Source organism: Bombina bombina, chromosome 3 (assembly GCF_027579735.1).
Source record: "Bombina bombina isolate aBomBom1 chromosome 3, aBomBom1.pri, whole genome shotgun sequence".
In the NCBI taxonomy this organism is placed as follows: domain Eukaryota; kingdom Metazoa; phylum Chordata; class Amphibia; order Anura; family Bombinatoridae; genus Bombina; species Bombina bombina.
This window is the reverse complement of record NC_069501.1, coordinates 174,473,179-174,498,422: the sequence shown is the minus strand read 5'-3', so window position 1 is coordinate 174,498,422 and position 25,244 is coordinate 174,473,179.

Here is a 25,244-nt window from a genome sequence, read left to right as displayed (position 1 = left end):
GGGTATTAGATAATCCTCTAGAGGAGTCCAAAATTGGATCTAGTGCAATGTTAAGGTAACCCGCCACATAAGTGATTCCTTGTGAGTGATCAAGGAGCAGGTTGGCTATTTTTAAAAAAAAACAAGGGCTGAACCTGATTTGGCGCATAGATATTTAGAAGTGTGATATGATGACCATAAAGTGTGCCTGTTAGTAGTAGGTATCGACCCTCCGGGTCTCTGTCAATGTGAGATATTTGTATTGGGGTTGTCTTATGAAAGAGTATACCAACTCCAGCCCTCTTATTCGGGCCAGGAGCAAAAATGGGCATGGGGTACTGAGCATTGTGCCATTTAGGCTCCTTACCTTTTTGGAAATGTGTTTCCTGTATCATTAATATATGACTATTCAGTTTGTTGAGTTCACGGAATGCGATAGAACGCTTTCCAGGATTGTTAAGACCTTTGGCATTAATGGTGGTCAGCTGTATTGAGTGGTCCTGAAATCTGCTGGTTTTGGAAAACATATTGATAAAGAGAGAAGAAAAAAAGAAACTTTAGATTAAAGAGTATAAGTGGAGTAAATGGAGCGGTAGGGGGTAGTTACAATTGAACAGTAAAGATAAGTGTAGCAATGTGAAAGAATTTACCTGAGAAGGACAAAAAAAAAAAAGAATACCAGGGGTAGTATACCCAATGTAGGTTCATTTTGGTTTAATTATCTTAGTAGTGATGTATGGCAGAAAATAAAAAGGGTTTGGGTGAGAGGGGGAGGGAGCGGGCAGGGAAAATTTATGTAGGGTTGTATGCATGGGGAAGGATAAGAGGAAGATAATATGTCCAGAGGGTATGAGAGGGTATCTAGATCTTTATTGAGGGCGCTGTGCCTCGTTCTATAGCCGAGTCCCGGCAAGACTATTTTAAGTTAAGTCATTTGACTTTGATTAGCGTATGAAATAATTATACTTCTAGTATATCTGCTCTCTGTCTAGAACCCTCCATCGTTATTAAGGGGGTGTCATGGTCGTTGGTGTACCTCACTTTTACCATGATCCCCCAGCATATTGGGAGACACCAAATGGAAGAAGTAATGTGTGATTGGTAACTCTGCTGATATAAAGGGGTTTGAGCATAGTTCAATTAGTAAATCAGGTGCCCTATCCTTTTAATACAGGCATTACCACAAAAAAGAGGCAGCGCTGTCTTAAAGGTTCAAGAGAGGGAGCATGGAGTAATATAACTAAGATGAGTCAGAAAGTTGTAGCCCAGTGTGTGTGAGTGCACAGACATAATATCATAACTCCCCCTTATCATGTGAGCAAACAATCACATTAACAGCGATAAATCAACATCAAAGCAACAGTTCCAAAATATATAACATTTTCACTAACATTTGTACTATAAAACTTTTTCTCTATGCCAGCATGCCCATTATTCTATCGTGTTATCAGGGGAGTCCACCTCCAAGTATGTTGGAGGTGGTTAAACGTCCAACGCTCTGCATATCTAGGGGTTCTTCCAGCATATAGGAAGCTAAGATACTTCTCCAAAGGGGCGAAATTAGCTATAGTGGAGCTTATAATTTCAGTAAATCGTGTGTAAAAGAACAGATGTGATATTAAACTTAGGTCAACTTTAAGGTTTGAGAGAAAAAAAAAAAGGGCGTATTTACCAAAGCATTCAGGAAAATACAACTATAGGGTTTAGCTTACACATTTAGTATAATTTGTGTGAGGGCACCGGCATAACAACACAGGCATAACAATATCAAAGTTCAAGGGAAGAGACATATAAAAACTTTACAAGCAAAATTATATTGTCAAACTTTTTCTCTTCTCTACTATACCATATATTCTGCGACAATATGGAGCGTCCATCTCCACATCTGGATAAGTAGAGAATCATTTGGCAAACAGGGCAACCCGATCACCTAAATGTAAACTCTATCATGGCTGCGGAGAGTCCTTGTTATGTGTCCAAAATACAAAAAATAGAACCAGGCTTTTTATCATGTCTCTGAGAGGTTAAACAGCACTCAGGTGCCCAATCTTGTAGATAAGGTAGAAGATGGCCCTTCTGCGGAGCCCACTGTGTGTTCACTGTTGTTGTTAGATGATGCTGAGAATTCTTGGAAGGATCTTTGTGGATCCATACCAGGTCGGAATATTACTGTTTTATTCTGGTGTGTGGCTATCACGGACACAGGAAAGCCCCATCTATATAGGATTCCATTCTTTTTAAGGTGGGATGTAATGTGCGACAGTTCTCTTCGCTTCTGTAGTGTTACAGGTGAGAGGTCCGTGAATATTTGAATTTCTTCTCCCACGTGGAGAATAGGGTGCATTCTCCTTGCATATTTCAGGATTTCCTCCCTGTCCTTGTAGCTAAGGAGTTTAACTATAATATCCCTAGGAGGGGCTTTAGGAGGAGGCTTGGGCCGCAATGCCCTATGGGCCCTCTCAATAGGGATCTCTGGAACCAATGGGTCATTTTTTATAACCCTAAATAGGGCCTGAAGGTATCCCTCAATTGCAGGGGGGTGAACAGTCTCTGTGATGCCTCGTATTCTAAGATTGTTGCGTCTGCAATGATTGTCCAGGTCCTCCATTTTTTCTGTTAGGAAGTGAACTTTTTCAGCCTGATTCTGTATGTCAGCCGTATTGTTTTGTATTTTAGATAGTGTGGATGAATGGTTGCTTTCCAGGGTAATAACCCTTTGATCAAGGGCACTTAAGTCTTTCCCGAAGATCACCAAAGAGACTCCTCATTTCCTGGAGAACTCCCTGAATGTCCTCTTTAGAGGATAGATGTTGGATGTCCCCTTTGGTGACATATGCTGCTTGTGAGGTTTCTTTTTGACACCCCAGGTCCATCGCATCTGGCTGTCTAATAGCCATATCTTCCAAAGGCGTAGTGGGTCTTTGCTCTGAAGGCTTTAAATAGTGATTAAGTGTTTTGGAAATGTGGGGCTTTCCAGGCTTACCTTGCTTTTTATTAGGCATCACATATACAGGGAGTGCAGAATTATTAGGCAAGTTGTATTTTTGAGGATTAATTTTATTATTGAACAACAACCATGTTCTCAATGAACCCAAAAAACTCATTAATATCAAAGCTGAATAGTTTTGGAAGTAGTTTTTAGTTTGTTTTTAGTTATAGCTATTTTAGGGGGATATCTGTGTGTGCAGGTGACTATTACTGTGCATAATTATTAGGCAACTTAACAAAAAACAAATATATACCCATTTCAATTATTTATTTTTACCAGTGAAACCAATATAACATCTCAACATTCACAAATATACATTTCTGACATTCAAAAACAAAACAAAAACAAATCAGTGAACAATATAGCCAACTTTCTTTGCAAGGACACTCAAAAGCCTGCCATCCATGGATTATGTCAGTGTTTTGATCTGTTCACCATCAACATTGCGTGCAGCAGCAACCACAGCCTCCCAGACACTGTTCAGAGAGGTGTACTGTTTTCCCTCCTTGTAAATCTCACATTTGATGATGGACCACAGGTTCTCAAAGGGGTTCAGATCAGGTGAACAAGGAGGCCATGTCATTAGATTTTCTTCTTTTATACCCTTTCTTGCCAGCCACGCTGTGGAGTACTTGGACACGTGTGATGGAGCATTGTCCTGCATGAAAATCATGTTTTTCTTGAAGGATGCAGACTTCTTCCTGTACCACTGCTTGAAGAAGGTGTCTTCCAGAAACTGGCAGTAGGACTGGGAGTTGAGCTTGACTCCATCCTCAACCCGAAAAGGCCCCACAAGCTCATCTTTGATGATATCAGCCCAAACTAGTACTCCACCTCCACCTTGCTGGCGTCTGAGTCGGACTTGAGCTCTCTGCCCTTTACCAATCCAGCCACGGGCCCATCCATCTGGCCCATCAAGACTCACTCTCATTTCATCAGTCCATAAAACCTTAGAAAAATCAGTCTTGAGATATTTCTTGGCCCAGTCTTGACATTTCAGCTTGTGTGTCTTGTTCAGTGGTGGTCGTCTTTCAGCCTTTCTTAACTTGGCCATGTCTCTGAGTATTGCACACCTTGTGCTTTTGGACACTCCAGTGATGTTGCAGCTCTGAAATATGGCCAAACTGGTGGCAAGTGGCATCTTGGCAGCTGCACGCTTGACTTTTCTCAGTTCATGGGCAGTTATTTTGCGCCTTGGTTTTTTCACATGCTTCTTGCGACCCTGTTGACTATTTTGAATGAAACGCTTGATTGTTCGATGATCACGCTTCAGAAGCTTTGCAATTTTAAGAGTGCTGCATCCCTCTGCAAGATATCTCACTATTTTTGACTTTTCTGAGCCTGTCAAGTCCTTCTTTTGACCCATTTTGCCAAAGGAAAGGAAGTTGCCTAATAATTATGCACACCTGATATAGGGTGTTGATGTCATTAGACCACACCCCTTCTCATTACAGAGATGCACATCACCTAAAATGCTTAATTGGTAGTAGGCTTTCGAGCATATACAGCTTGGAGTAAGACAACATGCATAAAGAGGATGATGAGGTCAAAATACTCATTTGCCTAATAATTATGCACTCCCTGTATTATGAGAGGATTGGGTACAATATCCTGTACAAAAATTAGATTACTTTTATCCCCACCTCGTTATTATCTTTCTGGCAAGAACTCTCAGCAAATTCAGCCCCTAGCATGAAAAAAGTGCTTTTACAGTAAGGTCGCTGTATACATTCAAAAGTGCCGGTCCACCGGGTGGCTATCAGAAATCACTGATTCTATGTGAGTCCCCAGCAAAAGAGCTCTTAGCCTCAATAAAACTATGCACCAATACAGGGCACCCTTCTCTGTGCAGCGGTGTCAACAACAAGTATATACCAGTCCCTGAGTTTATCGATTTATGCAGTTTTAACCTCGCAAAGAGGTAGGCTTACCGGGAACCAGGAGGGATCAGCAAAAGGGTGCATCGGTTATCTAAGTTCCTGTAAGCGGAGTATCCTTATGTGGTCCTTTTCTTATCAGTACAAGGTCCGTACTGTGCGATATACGTGCAGCCGCTGTATAGCGGGGTACAGGGGTTCACCACAGAGCTTCTCTCTTGATATGCATGTGTACGGAGAAGGCCTCACCACCGCTCTCTAGTATATCCCTCCGTGTTTATGCGGGTATCTCTTCTCCCGAGTGCACAGTAGCACCTTTACCAGCCAGGGCAATATGTACACCGGAATCCACTCCAATCTTTCCACTTTGTCTCCCACACAACGGGGCTGCGTGCCTTCTAGTTGCGGCCTGGTTATCGTGGCGGTAAGGTTTATCGGCCAGAGCCTGTGATATATTGTGTAGGGAATTCAAGCCAAAGCTCCCTCTTGTGAAAGGATTAAAAGTCCTCTGGATCTGGGTGGGATAGGGAATAGGACAATGCCAATTTGCAGTTTTAAACCTACATGGGAATGAGGAGCCCTTCTAATGTGTGGCCATCATCCTGCGTGGCCAGACTCCGCCCAAAAAGGATACAATTTTTAAACCTTAAAGAAGGAACAAAAGAAGTACCAAGCTTAGACCATTCCTTATAGACCAAATTTAAATGTTTACTGGATTTATTATCAAGAGGTCCAGACTCCTCAATATCCAAAGTAATCAACACTTCTTTTAACAAATAATGAATATACTCAATCTTAAAAAAGATAAGTTGATTTATCAATGTCAATGTCTGAAGTAGGATCTTTGGAATCAGAGATATATCAGTATGTTGCCAGTCATTACTAATTTCATCAGTATTATGAGAAGTTTTAAAATACCTTTTATGTTTATTTGAAGGCGGTAGAGCAGCCATAGCCTTCTGTACCGCATCAGCAAGATAATTTTTTATATCAACAGGGATATCATGTACTTAGATGTTGAAGGAACAACAGATACTGTACTAGCACTAATAGAAACCTTTTCTGCATGAAAAAGCTTATCATGACAACTGTTACATACTACAGCTGGAGATAAAATCTCCACAAGCTTACAACAGATACACTTAGCTTTGGTAGAACTGTGTTCAGGCAGCATGTTTCCTACAGCAGCTTCTGAGACAGGATCAGATTGAGACATCTTGTAAAATGTAAAAGAAAAAAATAACATTTAAACAAAAATATCTTATTCCACATATAGAAGTTTCAGGAATGGGAAAAAATTAAAATGATAAAATTGACAAAAAAGCAAATAGCAAAGCCCTCTGAGCATAAAGAAGGCAAGGAGCATATAGGAAGTGGGGCAAAATAAAACTAACATGTTTGGCGCCAAGTATGACGCAAGACACAAAAGGAAGTCAAATTTTTTTTTGCTGCCAACAAACATCCGAAATTACGTAACTCGCGTCATAACAAACACAATTTTGCGCCAAACAACCTGGTGTCAACTAAGATGCATGAAATGATGAACTTGCGTCATTACAGATGCACATTCATGACAAGAATGACGCAATAAATAGCAGCATTTTGCGCCCTCGCAAGCCTAATTGCCAGCAAGTTTTCAAAGAAAAAACAAGTCAAATTGGAAAGAAAAAAAGATTCCCATAACGAAACTGCCAGACTGCAAAGGTAAATACACATAGACCTGACTCATTGCAAATATAAGTAAAATACATATATATTTAAAACTTTATATTAATACATAAAGTGCCAAACCATAGCTGAGAGTGTCTTAAATAACAATACATACTTACCGAAAGACACCTATCCACATATAGCAGATAGCCAAACAAGTAATGAAAACTATCAGCAGAGGTAATGGTATATGAAAGTATATCGTCGATCTGAAATGGGAGGTAGGAGATGAATCCCTACAACCGATAACAGAGAACCCTTGAAAAGATTTCCCGCAAGGGAAACCATAAAATCAATAGGCTATACTCTCTTCAATCCCTCTGACAAACAATGTACTCTGAGAGGAATTGGGCTTTAGAATGCTTAGAAGCATTTATCATAGAAGAAATCATAAAAATCAAGCACAAACTTACTTCACCACCTCCATAGGAGGCAAAGTTTATAAAGCTGAATTGTGGGTGTGGGAAACTTTGCCCCTCCTGGTAGGATTGTATATCCCATACGTCACTAGTTTATGGACTCTTGCCAATTACATGAAAGAAATGTTAACACTAAAACAGTGATAACTTTTACTAGAAACACAATTTGCCAATATATATATATATATATATATATATATATATATATATATATATATATATATATATATATATATATATATATATATATATATTTAATACCGTCCACTGTACCGTGTTACCCTCCTAGGGACAGCTGCCTGGGTGCAGAAATGAATTAAATACTCCTTGCAAATAAATGCACTCACAGGTCTTTCTTAGGGTGAAAAAACAAAGCTTTCTTTAACATTAAAGAAAGCTTTGTTTTTTCACCCTAAGAAAGACCTGTGAGTGCATTTATTTGCAAGGAGTATATATATATATATTGTAAATATGTTTCTTTTCAAAAATGAAATTTAGCCATGTGCATTTCAATTTTGACTGGAATGTCCCTTTAACTGAAATGAAATATTACTGCCTAACTCTGAAATCCACATTTAGGGGCATATCTATCAAGCTCCGTATGGAGCTTGATGCCCCGTGTTTATGGCGAGCCTTCAGACTCGCCAGAAACACAAGTTATGGCGCAGCGGTCTCAAGACCACTGCTCCATAACCTGCCGTCTGCTCTAAGGATATGGACAGAGATCGCCAAAATTCAACCTGATCGAGTACGATCAGGTTGATTGACACCGCCCTGCTGGCGGCCGATTGGCCGCAAATCTGCAGGGGGCAGTGTTGCACCAGCAGCTCACAAGAGCTGCTGGTGCATTGCTGAATACTGAGAGCGTATTGCTCTCTGCATTCAGCGAGGTCTGTCGGACCTGATACGCACTGTCAGATCAGGTCCGACAGACCTTTGTTAAATAGGCCTCTTAGGGTTCAGTTTGTTTGATATAATAAATTGAAGATTCTTATTTTAAGTTAGCTTTTCTCAAGAGTATTTGTTTTAGTTTTTTTGGAAAAAGTGATAAAATTATGTAAGTACTTTTGGCCCACATATTTTAGTGATAAAGAGAAAATAAACTAAAGAAAAAAGAGGAGAGAGAAAAATGAACAGAATGACACTCCTAAATTGTGTTCCTCATAATATATTAGGTATAAGAACTAAATAATTGTACTGATGGGAATGGGTGCTGTATACCAAGAGACAATATGTGAGAATAGTGGTAATCAACCACAAAAAGTGTAGACTGACTTTAGTAGCTCAGCTTCCCAATTTGACTGCTGGTAATAAAGTAACAGTGATATATCTAAAGAGGAAATCGCCAATAAAACATGTTTTGATGAAATTTAGAAATAAAAATGGGTGAAATAATGAAAAAAATCATTTTGAAAGATAAAAATGTGTTTATATTTTATATTATGTACACGTATAGATACACTATTGGATGTGTTAAGTATATAAGGAATTATTCAAAGTGCTAGGGTTAATATTGCTGGGTTGAGAGGACTGTGTAGTGTGATTCACAGTAGGAGAAATCAAAATTATTCACAAACTTATATTGGTCTTAATTATGATAAGTTAATTGAGATCGATATGCATAATCAATTATCTATCGGCATTCGTAATGGAAGGTGGTTGTCAAACAATGCCTAACTGGCCAATAATGATAAGGATACATGTATTTCTTAGTAATTCATAAATACTTGAACATCAAAGGCTATTAATCGATTCATAATATAGTAAGCACTACATGTATCTAATATAGGGAAATCAAATAAAAGGTCTATCCAGCTCCCTTAAGTATGGTAAGTATAAAGTACACAAGTCAAATGCCGACTGACTGTTTGAATTCCCAGCTGTGTAACACTATAGTGGCCGATTTACTAGAGAAACATATAACGTATAATATTACTAATCATATCTTTACAGCTCACAAGAAATAATAAATATAGGTGGCATTATTTATCAAAGGCTTTCGATAAAGCTTGTAAAAGAGAAACATGTTCGTGAAGCATTACAGGGTATAATGGTGTCCTCCTTTGTAACCAAATTTTGAGAGTGTTGTATTTTTGAAAGCGACTATACTTAATACTGCAACTAATACAGGAGCTCTGTGATTCATTGTATCCGGTATCCCATACGTGGGAAATATTTTGTGATATTCACACTCGCTCGTAATTGTGTGTTTGGGCAGTGTTAATTTGGCACACGAATATCGCCAACCATATTTATTATTCAATGTGAGCTGTAATCATATGTTTAGTAATATTATACCATATATGTTTATATATATATATATATATATATATATATACTGTATATATATATATATATACTGTATATATATATATATATATATATATATATATATATATACTGTATATATATATATATATATATATATATATATATATATATATATATATATATATATATATATATATATATATATACTGTGACCATGAGCTTTAGAGGCAATTTGTGTGTCCTGGGCACTTAATCACTGCAAAAATATTTCTTTTCTAGAGGCAGTACAAAACCGAATAATTTGGGGCAGGGTATTAAAGGTTGCCAAAAAAATAATTATTACTGGTGACATAGGTATAGTTCATTGCCTTGTAAACTTTATTCCATTTTTTTATATCTTCATTTTCTAACTTAGGCTTTCACTGTATAATATCATCTCTTCTAAAATAAGCACATCTTAACATTTTTCTTTCTTCTACATAAAAGTTGCTGTTAACAGTAAAATTGTCTGAGGGATAGGAATATGCAGCTGCATACGTTTTAAAAATGCTGGTAAAAGCACTGCACATGAAAAATGTGCTGTCCTTACTGAAAATAAAGTTTTTGTTACCCTTGTCCTTATTATGAATGAGGGTGCTATAGCACTCACTAAAAATACAAAAAAATATGAATACAATAAAAATATGGTGGTCTATCTATCAATCTATCTGTCTGCCTGTCTATATCTATCTATCTATCTATCTATCTATCTATCTAGGTATTATCTATCTATCTATCTATCTATCTATCTATCTATCTATCTATCTATATATCATCATGATGTATCTAATCTATTACTATGTATATATATATATATATATATATATAGTTGCACCCACCATGTTTCTTACTTAAGTTTGATCTAATTTGACTGTGCTCATTCAGAACATAAAACATACATTTAGGGCTCCATGTACTAAGCAGTCAGCGAGCTACCCGCAACAAATCTCGCGCCCAAACTCGCAAACTGATATGTACAAAGCCGTCAATTATGTAAAAACTCGCATCTTTAAAATTGCGAGCGTACTTATCCGCCATACCTCGCTACCTCTCCATTTTTTACTGTAATTAGACACATTTGACCACCAACTCGCCAAAAACGAATGTACTAAAAAATCTATTTGTCCGCTCGCGTCAATTTCCGCTCCCACCTCGTTATTTTTGCCTCGCCACCTTTTAGGTGGCGGGCAAGGTACAAAACAATAGGAAAGTCACTCTAGACGCCAGTCTAGACATATATAAAAGGCAGTAATATCAGCATTGTACTTACATTGTTCATTTCAGCAGCTATGGAGAGAATTCTGTTTTTGTTTATTCTCCGTTTGATGCGAATCCGGGCTAGAAGACAGAATACTGGAAATGTAGCTAATCGATTGGTTAGAAGAAGGAGAGTTCGAGTCCCCCGTGTATTCCTTCCACGGGTTGGTTTGCACGGCCTTTCTGACCGAGAGATCATACAAAGATTCCGGCTTGATCGTGAATCGATATTACACCTGTATCGAGAGATTGAAGATCATTTGGAGCCGATGACTGCTCGTTCACAAGCTATTCCGGGACTTCTCAAACTATTAGCGGCATTGCATTTTTTTGCAACAGGCTCCTTTCAGGCAGTTTCTAGCGTCATTATTGGAATGAGTCAATCTGCTTTTTCACGCCACTTATCCAAAGTAATAGGGGCTATGATGGTTATTTTTCATCGATATGTTTGTTTGCCATCTACCCCTGAAGAATGGCAATCTATCAAGTCAAATTTCTATAGGATGGCTGGGATGCCCAATGTCCTAGGTGCCATAGACTGTACCCATGTTGCTGTAAGACCACTTCAAGCTCGTGAGGAGATCTATAGGAATCGAAAGCATTTCCATTCCTTGAATGTCCAGATGGTCTGTGACCCCCACATGAGGATTATCAGTGTCCGTTCTAACTTTCCTGGATCCTGTCATGATTCTTACATTTTAAGGCAGACTGGGTTATACCGGAAGTTCGAGGAGGGAAATATGCCTGACGGATGGCTTCTAGGTAAGCATAACTGGCGTCTAATATGTCTCTCATTTCAATGTACCAAAATTGCGCCCAATTTGTCGACTGTAATCTGTATAGTTTAATTGTATTGTATAGTTCTGAATCTTTATAATTATTCTTATATTAATATTTATATTTATTATATCTTCTATTAGGAGATGGAGGGTACTCATGTACAGAATGGCTGTTGACTCCCTATAACAACCCACAGACCAGAAGTCAAGTACGTTTCAATGAAGCTCACCGATCTACCAGGGGGGTTATTGAGAGGACTTTCGGTCTTTTGAAAATGCGGTTTCGATGTCTTGATCGTTCTGGTGGTGCTATGCAGTATGCACCAGAGAAAGTTGCCAAAATTATATTGGTTTGCTGCATACTGCACAATATTGCAATTAAAAGAGGCTGTCCATTAGAAGATGAAGATCCAATAGATACTGATGATTTACCAGAAGAAATATGTGTCGAACAAGCTAATAGGCGTGGAAATGCAACAAGGGACATGGTTTCAGAACAATATTTTGTGTTTGAGGATTAAAGTTTCAGTTGATCAATAAAAAACTTTCTTTATTAACTTGTCTCCATTTTTTTTTAAGAGTTAAGGTTATTAAAAATCACTCATGATAAACAGTTAAATACATAACAGTTGTTGATCTTCAATTATCAAAGGTTTCAAATAAATAAAGTTTATGATCAAAGTTATTACAGACAATATATTATAGGTAATACATTGTCTTTGTGACATCACACTAGTGTCTACAGCTGCTCTCACTCTTTTACATATGTGATTATTGTAATGTAATCCCTCCATAGCTGATGTTAATTCATTGTATTGTGTCATTGAATTGTAGCTGTAACAAGCGACAGTATATTCAACAGTGCTTTATGTTATCAGATTGGATTTTTGAGTTAAAAAAGACTTGCTAATTTTATTTGTTTTATTCTAACCTCTATTTTTAACAGCTACTAGGTTTTCCCATATTCAAATAAATACCTCTTAGCACTTATTTTCTTAACCTTTATAATATATTTTTGCATTCAAGATTTGTTAAAAGAATAGTGGCATATAGAAAATAATGGCAAAATAAATTATTTTATTACAAAATTATAATCTTTAAACATTATATATTAACAATTGTAAACCAAAGTAACTTGTTATACATATAAACACATCTGAAAAAAAAGGAAATGTTTAGAAACCAAATAACAATTGTAAACCAAAATAAATTCTAATACATATAAACACATATGAAACAAAGAAAATGTTTAGAAACAAAATAACAATTGTAAACCAAACAACATTTTAATACATATAAACACATCTTAAAAAAATTAAATGTTTAGAAACAAAATAAAAATTGTAAACCAAATTAAATTTTAATACATAAAAACACATCTGAAACAAATAAAAAAATGTTTAGAAACAATAACTATTGTAAACCAAAGTATAAATGTTAATACATACACATCTGAAACAAAGAAAATGTTTAGAAACAAAATAACAATTGTAAAACAAAGTAAATTTTAATACATATCAACACATCTGAAACAAAGAAAATGTATATGAAACAAATATCATTTGTAATAACTATAAACATCGATATTTACAAACCTTCATAAAATACATTAATCTACATATACATTATATTTTTCTCTATTTTTCGGGGATACATATCTGGATCAATGCGCTAATGATTGACATAACGATTAATCACGTCATCGTCAAACATGTCGCGTCCTGAACCTTTTGGTGCTGGAGAATTGGTGATATTAGTTTATGCCATGGATAAATATTTCCCTAAACGGATTGGTGGTGTGAGGGGAGTGAGACAGGAATGCCGAGACAAAATTATATACGAGATGCTGAGAAGAATGCATCGTATTTCAAAAATTAAAAGAACAAGACGACAGTGTCTTAGAAAATATAGTGATTTGAAGAGAAGAGAACCGAAGTACTATAAATCGATTCGAAGATTGATAAGGACATGTAAGTTTCAAAATTATATATGAAATAATTTTTAATAATATAAAAAAAGGGTTTATTTTTGAACTGCGTCATCATTGACGAATCCAGGAAAATAATATTTCCTGACTGTTACTTTGACTATATTAGTATATACAATTGCAAAAAGTTACAAAAGTTAGCATGCAGAACTGAGTTAGTAGATTAAAATTTAACTATATAACTATATACACTTAAAAGGTTAGAAAACTTAGCATACAAAAATGAGTTAGTAGAGTAAAATATAACTATATTAGTATATAACATTGAAACATGCAGAACTGAGTTAGTAGAATAAAATATAAATATATTACTATATAACATTGAAACATGTTAGAAAAGTAAGCATGCAGCATAATTATTTCAATTTTTTTTATTAAATTTTTTTCTTATATATATGTTTATAGATATGAGAAGTAGGAGAATGAAGTGTGCACACCCACCACGCTACTTAAGGTCAATGTTGGTGCAAACACCCAGAAGTGAAGCTCTTTCTCCACCTTTGCCAATAACACTATTGGATATTGAATTATCTCCAAATCCATATGCAATTTGTCATAAAGAGACACAGACAGGTAATGACTTATTATTTAAATTTTAAATCATATATTTTAGGTTTTGGCTTAAAAAGTTTTAGCATGCAATATTAATCAAGTTGCTAATTTACTTCTATTATCATTTTTTTCCTCATTTACTTTCTATTTTTATTTGAAAAAGAGGGCATCTAAGCTAAGGAGCCAGCCAATTTTTGGTTGAGCACCATGGACAGCACTCTTTGATTGGTTCTGTCCAATTATCAAGTACAACACAGTTGGTTCACCAAAAATGGGCTGGCATCTAAACTTAGATTCTTGCTTTTCAAATAAAGATACAAAAAGAATGAAGTAAAATATAAAGTTTATTTAAATTGCATGCACTATCTGAATCATGAAACTTAGAAATAGGTTTCTATGTCACTTGTAATGATTATTATTATTATTGTTTTAAATAATATATACAAGGTTTTTGATTTAATAGTTTTCTATCTTTGTAATTTCGTTCATAGATATTACCATGGAAGAAATGGAAACTAGTATGGAAATGGAAGAATTTCAAAATCCAGATAGTGTGACAATATTTGAAGCATTAACTTCAGATGATACTCAACCAAGGATAGAAGTTTTACCAACAATGATGGTAGATAAAGGTATGTTTCATACTCAGTAATCTTAAATCTAAGAAAATACAAGTTTTAACTAATACATATATTGTATATTTCAAATAGGAGTTGGCTCAGATGAAAGCTTTAAAGGAGTGGACATAAGTGTAGAAGCTAATATAGTAGATAACGTAGATAACAGCACATCAGGAGGTAATATTTGTGATGAAAAACCCTATCATACATTGAATATGTATATGACAATTGAATTAAATTTTGCTTTTCATTTATTTTTCTACAGATTTATCTTCAACATCAACTATTGAGACTGCAGACAAAAGTACTCAGAGTTGTCTAGAAGATCATGTCAAACAAAAAATTTCTAAAATTAGGGCAACTTTGGCAATGTTAATGGAGCAAGTAGATTTTTTATACCGTAAATATGTAATTTGATTTCATTTTTTGTTTTGTCATGATTAATAACTGAGAAAAAGTTTTGTGTTGAAGAATCAAAAGTGAGTTTGAATTTATGTAAATAAACTTTTTTTTTGGCCATAAAAAAATTTGTCTTTATTAAATAATAACATTTTAAACTTAAAGGGACACTGTATCCAAATTTTATCTTTTGTGATTCAGATAGAGCATGCAATTTTAAGCAACTTTCAAATGTACTCCTATGATCAAATTTGCATGCTCTATCTGAATCACAAAAGAAAAAATTTGAGTACAGTGTCCCTTAAAAATACACAAACAATAACTTTGTACACAATATACAGAGTAAAAAAATTAACAGTGACTAACATTTTAAACTTAAAGGGACACTGTATCCAAATTTTATCTTTTGTGATTCAGATCGAGCATGCAATTTTAAGCAACTTTCAAATGTACTCCTATGATCAAATTTGCATGCTCTATCTGAATCACAAAAGAAAAAATTTGAGTACAGTGTCCCTTAAAAATACACAAACAATAACTTTGTACACAATATACAGAGTAAAAAAATTAACAGTGACTAACATTTTAAACTTAAAGGGACACTGTATCCAAATTTTATCTTTTGTGATTCAGATAGAGCATGCAATTTTAAGCAACTTTCAAATGTACTCCTATGATCAAATTTGCATGCTCTATCTGAATCACAAAAGAAAAAATTTGAGTACAGTGTCCCTTAAAAATACACAAACAATAACTTTGTACACAATATACAGAGTAAAAAAATTAACAGTGACTAGATAATAAAAAATGTTCACTCCAGACGTTGCCTCTTTGGGTCTGTTGTCGCCTCCCTTTCACTGACAATAGCCAACAGAGATTGTAATGTCCTTTCGCTGATGCTCAAAGCTCTGTTAATTTGATGGTTTTTCTCTTCATCCATCTGCCTCTGCCACTGGAACATCTCTCTTTGCAGCTGTAATTTCTGCATCTCTATCTCATTCCTTTGCCTTTCGATTTCCACATTTTTTTCTGACAGAGCAGCCCAGCGTTCAATATTAGTGTTAATAATATTCAGCATTTCTCTGTGGTCCTCTCTGTATTGCCTTGCCAGTGTCAACATTTCCCTCAATGCAACATCGCCAAATTGTCCTTCTGCCGGTGTATTGTCAATATTTACACCACCTGTTTGCAGTTCAATTGGTGGTGCCTGTGTTTCAACAGGTTCCTCAATGTTTTCTGGTGTGTGAATTTCATCCGGTTGCGCATCTCCCAAATCTTCAAGAATATCCGGAGTCTCACTTCCATCATGCCCTCCTGGTGGTTCATCTTGAATGGGATTTTCCACTATCGGCATGAGATTGATAGTGATCTCCCTTGATGAGTTTTCTTCTTCTAGATCAAGACATAACAAATTGTTAGTAAATAAAAATAAAATGTTATAAAAACACTTGCAGAAATAGAATAGAAGGAGAGAGCAGATACAACCGTCATACACCAATTTAAGTTATATTATATATATATATACATATGTGATACATACCATCAAATAATGGAGATGAATGTCCAGTCAATCTCTGGAAAAGACGTCCCAAATCACCTATAAAAAAATAAATAACATAAAAATAAATAAATAAAATGCTTTTTTGTCAATGTAACGGTATATTCGAAATTATTAATGGAAATGTATTTTGCAATTAACTGGACACTGAAGCAAAAATAATCTTTTTGAGAATAAGATATATTGCATGGAATTTCTATCAGCTTTCTTATGTAATACTATGATCAATTCTCAAAAAGAAAATAATGATAAATTTAAAAAAAATTTGAAAGTTGATTAAAATAGCATGCATGCTCTACAAGAATCCTCATTTAAAAAAATATGTACAAGATCTCGAAATAGAATATGTCAATAATGACATTTGACATTTAAAAAAAAAAATTACAAAAAAAAAATTGAGAGATAAAAGAGATAAAACACACAACATTGAAATTATTCATTTGTAAAGTACTTACCAGTTGCTCTACCAACACCAGTTTGTGGAGTGCTGGTCCTTAGATCCGGAAGTGTGTCCGCCGAGGAAGTTGTGTGTGTAACATTAGATGATGAGCGTATAAATTGTCCATGTGTAAAACTGTCCGAAGGTCTTGAAACAGCTGCACCGGGTGGTCTCGAAACCGCAGAAGAAGAAGTAGAACAAGTGGGCACCTCGTTACTCCTCACAGGCTCTGCTGTTGTTGGCATTGCTTAAAAAAAAAAAAATTAAAAAAAAAATTAGGTTTATTTTTATTTATATTTGAAACTGAAAGTTAAAACTGTTAATAATAATAATTACAGCAGTGAATGCAGGCTCAATCATTAAAGGGACATGCCAACCACCTTTTTTATGATTTGGAAAGAGAATGCAGTTATAAACATCTTTATAATTTACTTATATTATCTAATTTGTTTTATTCTATAGATATTCTTTGTTGAAAAGCATTTGATTGATGCACAAAGAAGCCTCGTGTGATTGGCTCAACATGTGTATTTATTTTTCTTCAACTAAGAATATCTAGAAAATTGAAGTAATATGTTGTTTAAATTTCAATTCTCTATCCGAATCATTAATAAAAGATTTTGGGTTTAGTGGCCCTTTAAAGGGACATGAAAAAAAATAATTACCTTTACAAATTGCATAAGAAAATGCATTTTTAAAAATATTTAAATGTATTATGTTTTTGCATTCATTGGATTTTTATACTTTGAGGAAAAGCAAATCTATACAGGCACAGTAAATGATCATTGGTTGATGCACATAGATGGTTCATGTGACTGCGTCAACTATGTGCATAGCTATATCTGAAAAATGTATGTTTATAAAGCGGAGAACAATTTTGAAAGATGCTAACAATAATATTCTATAGTGAAATAACGCAACATGGAAGTCAATAGATCAGAAATTTAAGAAGGCATGTGATCTGGGGTTAGTCTCATGATTAATGTCGGACATACAATATTATTTTAATAGTTTCAAATTACATTATTTCTATTGTCATTATCTCTTTAAGGTTTCTATGCAATACTGGTTTGAAAATAAACACATGGGTGTTATCTTTAGGGATCACTATAGTAATAATCAACAAATCTTTAGTTCCGTTAGACCATTAAAAAAAAGGCAGTATAACAATACTATTATTGTACAATCCCTTATACATATATGAGACATAAATGATTACAGTATTTGGGGCCTAAATGGCTTGTACAATCCCTTATACATATATGCGAGATAAATTATTACAGTATTTCGGGCCTAAATGGCTTGTACAATCCCTTATACATATATGCGACATAAATGATTACAGTATTTGGGGCCTAGATGGCATATAGGATACTGAAGCGTAAGAAGTCAGATAATGTTATTTTAAAGAAATATATATTGGAGACAATAACCTATCATAACTTTAAAAAGAACATTTACGTCAACTATGTTGTACATTTACCTCTTAAATCACTGTCACAATCATCGGTTATGCCAGTGATGATCTCCGGTCCCAGACGCTGAACAAGCTTCTGCTCATAGTCATTGAGGTCTGCCACATATGCTGGTCCACCTCCGGTAGCACGTGCCGAATTTTTCTCTCTGGCCAATTTAGCTTTGGCGAAGCGTTTAATGTCGTTGTAACGCTTCTTCAGCTGATCGACATCCTTTTTTCCTGGACCCTGGGCACTAACAGCGTCGCTGATCCTTTGCCAGATCTGCTTCCTTCTAGAAAAATTTGTCTGTTTGACACGACATCCAAACAAATAATCATAAGAGTCAATAATCATATCAATCAAAACGACGTTTTGCTGATGAGAAAAGTGAGGATTCTTGGATTTTGAAGCGGTTTCAGATCCAGATGAAGCCATATCGAAATAGTAAATAAAGATCTCAAAAACGAGCGCTCTGTAATTACTCTCCAAAAATTTTGGAACAATAATAAAGTTGTTTAGAAAACTTGTCCATTTATAGGAGCAAAATTCTATTCCCGCTTCTACTATGACGTTCATGACACCTTACATGTCACGTGTTAACAATTGGCCAGACAATTGAACTGAAAGTTAAGTACATCAGCTTATTCGCGGCGAGCGAGGCGTCAAATTTATCAATATTCCGCCACTGCTCGCGGCGGGCTAGAGGTGTCTATTTGTTGTGGGATTATTAGTACATAGCTACAGCGGACACCATTTCGCCCGCGGCGAGTAACGGCGAGTTTAGCCGCGACTAAAATGACGGATGAATTGACGGCTTAGTACATGGAGCCCTTAATCAATAACCTGACTAACAATATGGCTATTATTCTATAAAATAAGGAACAGGAAGACTGATCAAATGAAATGGCAACATTTAATAATGCCAAGTAAGGTGAGCAAACTTGCAAATGGTTGTACACCCTAAATTAAATAAATATGGATGGGCATAATTAGGACCATTGGTTAGATAGTACTATATCAGCAAAGCTTCTTCCTATTGAATTAAATAAAATACCGAAACTTGGCACTTTAAAACTCAACATTGCACTGCCTCTGCTTTAAAAAAAAAAAAGTTAAAATGTATGATGTACAGACATTTTGTTGAACTAATCTGATACAAGCTTCCTCACTAAGCTCCTGATGATAAAATATTCTCTTGCTTGAAGAGAAATTGCAAAGCAGACTTTACAGGAGCTGAACTCACTGAATGCTAAAAGAAAAAGGGTTGAAGCCTCCAGCACTGTGAGATATCATGCAAGATTCTAGACAGGTAAATACTGCTATAATTGCCTAAGGGGTGTTCTCTGCATTTCTGTATTTTAAGGAGATACAAGCCCAGCGCAATATAGCACTGCATGATATGAGAGTATTGTTACAAATATACTTTGTGCCTTGAATTTTATATTACTTTATATTACTTTAAATTTGGTCCTTCAGTATTATTACATTTTAAGATTTCCGCTTTATATTTTATATTTTAATACATTTAGATCCAGCAGTGATTTAAAAAAAAATCTGATTATGTTTTGAATATTTCGGTGTTACTTTAACAAAGAAGGGTCATACTTTGTAAATGTGTATCTTTTAAAAAGTTACTTTGTATTTTCTTTATTGTAAAATAAAACAGAGCTTCAGAAATTGGGAAGGACAGGGGAGTTCCCAGGGAATGTTTGAAGCTCTCTCACAATTCTTGTGCAATGCTGTAGGCAAGCTGGTCTCACTAAATTATCTTGCCAGCTGTATTCAGATGAATTTTGCTAAAAATTAGTAACGCACTTATTAAACTGATATAAAAGTAACATATACTAAACTAGTGGCAAAAAAAGTTAAATTGTTGTAAAAATATGTCAGTTTAATTTGTATTTGCTGCAAACTGAGACTTTATATCAGACCCAGGTGTTCTTTTCTCTTCCCTGTGAAATGATGTTCTCCAGAGAGCCTTATTACTTTATATTTAAGGCATCTCTCATCTCTCTGGGACTTACAGGTACTGTACTCTTTTTTTTATTATAGAAAACAGCAAGTTCTGCTCCTTTATAGTCTACACTATAAAGTTTCTGAACAAACTAGGGAATCTTGATTATCTGGCCTATAGAAAATAATAAAGTTCTTGGGGAAACTAACACTGTCAGTATTTTCAGTTTTATTTATTTAAGAACAAATACAAAATGCAATGTACTTTGTAAAAGGTACACATAAATATACAAAGTATTATATTAATGTGTTAGTTACACAGAAAATATCAAATCATAATCAGAATGAGTACAATCACAATCCTAAATATACTGTTGAATACAGAATAAAATACAAAATAGAAAGTGCACATTTTAAATGTAGCACATTTTAATCTGAGGTGTAAATTAATAGAAAATAAAAAGCACAATGGGATCTATTTATGAATGGCCTGTCGGACATGAGCCGACATTGCGGATCATGTCCGACAGACCTCGCTAAATGTGGAGAGCAAAACACTCTCTGCATTCAGCATTGCACCAGCAGCTCTTGTGAACTGCTGGTGCAACGCCGCCCCCTGCAGATTCGCGGCCAATCGGCTGCTAGCAGGGGGGTGTCAATTAACCCGATTGTATTTGATTGGGTTGAATTACAGCGATATCTGCCCACCTCCTCAGAGCAGGCAGGCAGGTTATGGAGCAGCGGAGCTTGATAGATAGGCCCTAATGTGTAAATGCAGCATAACTCTCATGTCATGCAGTGCTGTATTGCACTACAGGGAGTGCAGAATTATTAGGCAAGTTGTATTTTTGAGGATTAATTTTATTATTGAACAACAACCATGTTCTCAATGAACCCAAAAAACTCATTAATATCAAAGCTGAATAGTTTTGGAAGTAGTTTTTAGTTTGTTTTTAGCTATAGCTATTTTAGGGGGATATCTGTGTGTGCAGGTGACTATTACTATGCATAATTATTAGGCAACTTAACAAAAAACAAATATATACCATTTCAATTATTTATTTTTACCAGTGAAACCAATATAACATCTCAACATTCACAAATATACATTTCTGACATTCAAAAACAAAACAAAAACAAATCAGTGACCAATATAGCCACCTTTCTTTGCAAGGACACTCAAAAGCCTGCCATCCATGGATTCTGTCAGTGTTTTGATCTGTTCACCATCAACATTGCGTGCAGCAGCAACCACAGCCTCCCAGACACTGTTCAGAGAGGTGTACTGTTTTCCCTCCTTGTAAATCTCACATTTGATGATGGACCACAGGTTCTCAATGTGGTTCAGATCAGGTGAACAAGGAGGCCATGTCATTAGATTTTCTTCTTTTATACCCTTTCTTGCCAGCCACGCTGTGGAGTACTTGGACGCGTGTGATGGAGCATTGTCCTGCATGAAAATTATGTTTTTCTTGAAGGATGCAGACTTCTTCCTGTACCACTGCTTGAAGAAGGTGTCTTCCAGAAACTGGCAGTAGGACTGGGAGTTGAGCTTGACTCCATCCTCAACCCGAAAAGGCCCCACAAGCTCATCTTTGATGATACCAGCCCAAACCAGTACTCCACCTCCACCTTGCTGGCGTCTGAGTCGGACTGGAGCTCTCTGCCCTTTACCAATCCAGCCACGGGCCCATCCATCTGGTCTGGCCCATCAAGACTCACTCTCATTTCATCAGTCCATAAAACCTTAGAAAAACCAGTCTTGAGATATTTATTGGCCCAGTCTTGACGTTTCAGCTTGTGTGTCTTGTTCAGTGGTGGTCGTCTTTCAGCCTTTCTTACCTTGGCCATGTCTCTGAGTATTGCACACCTTGTGCTTTTGGGCACTCCAGTGATGTTGCAGCTCTGAAATATGGCCAAACTGGTGGCAAGTGGCATCTTGGCAGCTGCACGCTTGACTTTTCTCAGTTCATGGGCAGTTATTTTGCGCCTTGGTTTTTCCACATGCTTCTTGCGACCCTGGTGACTATTTTGAATGAAACGCTTGATTGTTCGATGATCACGCTTCAGAAGCTTTGCAATTTTAAGAGTGCTGCATCCCTCTGCAAGATATCTCACTATTTTTTACTTTTCTGAGCCTGTCAAGTCCTTCTTTTGACCCATTTTGCCAAAGGAAAGGAAGTTGCCTAATAATTATGCACACCTGATATAGGGTGTTGATGTCATTAGACCACACCCCTTCTCATTACAGAGATGCACATCACCTAATATGCTTAATTGGTAGTAGGTTTTCGAGCCTATACAGCTTGGAGTAAGACAACATGCATAAAGAGGATGATGTGGTCAAAATACTCATTTGCCTAATAATTCGGCACTCCCTGTAGGTTTGTCTCTCCATCACATACTGAAATGCAGGCAACAACCCTTGGAAAAGTGTAACAAAATCTGTTTTTTTTTTAGAATTTCACAGTGGATCTCGCAGTTCGGGAGGATCATTTTATATTATCTCAACTGTGTGGAGAGCTTTATGCCATCAGGCCCTAAAACTGCTGTTTTATGTATCTCTGAGAATTTTTTGTTCCTGTTGTCCCCATTCTTATTTTAGTTGTGAGGGTTCAATATGGAGTTGTAAATACATTTAGTAGAATATGTACAGGGAGGTTATAAAACATATATACTAAAATAGGTATGTTCTTGAGAATTCAGAGCAAGATTTATTTAACTACTAGAAATACTTGGATGTATTGTGACAACGTATACTCTATAGTATTTACCAATTTAAATATGTGAATTTTGCACGGTGGGTATTTGTTTATTTTGTTTTGTTTGCATTTTTATTGCTTATTGTCTCATTGCAAATTTGGCTACGTTTTATGTATGATTAACCAATTGTTTCTTGACAATTAGTGGATTATTTGTTAAGTTATGTATCCACCATTATTTACCAGCATATACATCCTCATTTTTTGAAGTTTTATATTTTACATTGTGCTGATATTTATTCAATAATGTAGGGGAGGATGTTGAGATTGTGTATTGACGGGACAGTCTAGGAAATAATAAACTTTCATGATTCAGATAGAGCATGTAATTTTAAACATTTTTCCAATTTACTTTTATCACCAATTTTGCTTTGTTCTCTTGGTATTCTTAGTTGAAAGCTTAACCTAGGAGGTTTATATGCTAATTTGTTAGACCTTGAAGCCCACCTCTTTCAGATTGCATTTTAACAGTTTTTCACCACTAGAGGGTGTTAGTTCACATATTTCATATAGATAACACTGTGCTCATGCACGTGAAGATATCTGGGAGCAGGCACTGATTGGCTAGACTGCAAGTCTGTCAAAAGAACTGAAAAAAGGGGCAGTTTGCAGAGGATTAGATACAAGATAATCACAGAGGTTAAAAGTATATTATTATAACTGTGTTGGTTATGCAAAACTGGGAAATGGGTAATAAAGGGATTATCTATCTTTTAAAGCAATAAAAAGTCTGGTGTAGACTGTCCATTTAAGCAATAGAATGTTTTTAGTTATTTTAAAAAGCCTATGCTGTGTTTAGGGCACTTTTCCTACGATTATGTCTCTTGGCTGAAATGCACAAGCTAGCCCTCTTGTCTTGCCCCTTTTTATAATCTGAGTTTCCACTATTGTTTTTACCAACATGGAAATAAAGAATATTAGTCTAAACATAAACAGCGAGGAATGGATCTTATTCCTTTCAATGTACTAGAGAAGATCCAATAAAAATAAAAGATAAAGTCATATGGACAAAGTTATTCTATAGTTCACATCATGAGTGTCCTGGAAAAAGACAAAAGATGCATCTTGGACAATAAAAATGTCAGGGTTATAGCTGCTTGTTTGAACTGATTGAGTTTTGATGCATTTTTAGTTTTTGATTATTTTTATTCACTGGTTTTGTTATTTTTATTTGACTGTATTTCAGCTTTGTGACAATCAGATTTGTATTATGCATTATCTTTAGTATTACTTGTAAGCTCTTAAAGTGAATGTAAATTTTGATGCTTAAGTGCCCGTTTTTTTAAATTTTTATTAAAAACAGTGGCACTTTAATTCATCGAAATTTACATTTCACTCGTTGTGAAAAAATACTTACCTTTTAAACTTGACAGCCGCTCCAGCTTCGTCACAAGCCATTTCTGACGTCAGAAATGATGGATCGGTCATCCTCCAATCACAGCTTCCCCCCGGGGGAATCAGTGTTCGATTCAACGCCGTGATTGGAGGAAGCTTGATTCCTCATTTTAGACCCTGGAAGAGGCTTTGTGACGGGCGGTTGGAAGCTGGAGCGGCTGTCAAGATTAAAAGGTAAGTATTTTTTCACAACACAAGGGAAATTTAAATTTTGATGAATTAAAGTGCCCCTGTATTTAATCGAATTTTTAAAAACCGGGCACTTCAGCATCAAAATTTACATTCACTTTAATAGTGCATTATACCATACTTTTCAGAGATCTGTTCCTATTGACAGATGATGCTCAGTTGTCTTGTAGTCTTTCTGCTGATAAATAAAAAAAAAAGTCAAAAGTCAAAAAGTATATTTGTGTTTATATTTGTGAAAATGTATGTGCACATATACATACATATATACACATATAAACACATATATACCCATATGTATACATATATATTCATTTTTGACTTCTTCCCAGTCAAATTCCTTGATATATGCAATGTCATTTTTATTCAATTTTAATGTTATATGTTTGAATGTGTTTTAATAGAAATACTTTACATTAAAATGTTTATATATATATATATATATATATATATATATATATATATATATATACATAGAAAATAATGAGGAGTGCACTCGCCAGGACTTTTCACAAGTTTAATTCCAAAATACATTTTGGAATTAAACTTGTGAAAAGTCCTGGCGAGTGCACTCCTCATTATTTTCTATTTATTTATCTGTTGCACCCTGGGCATT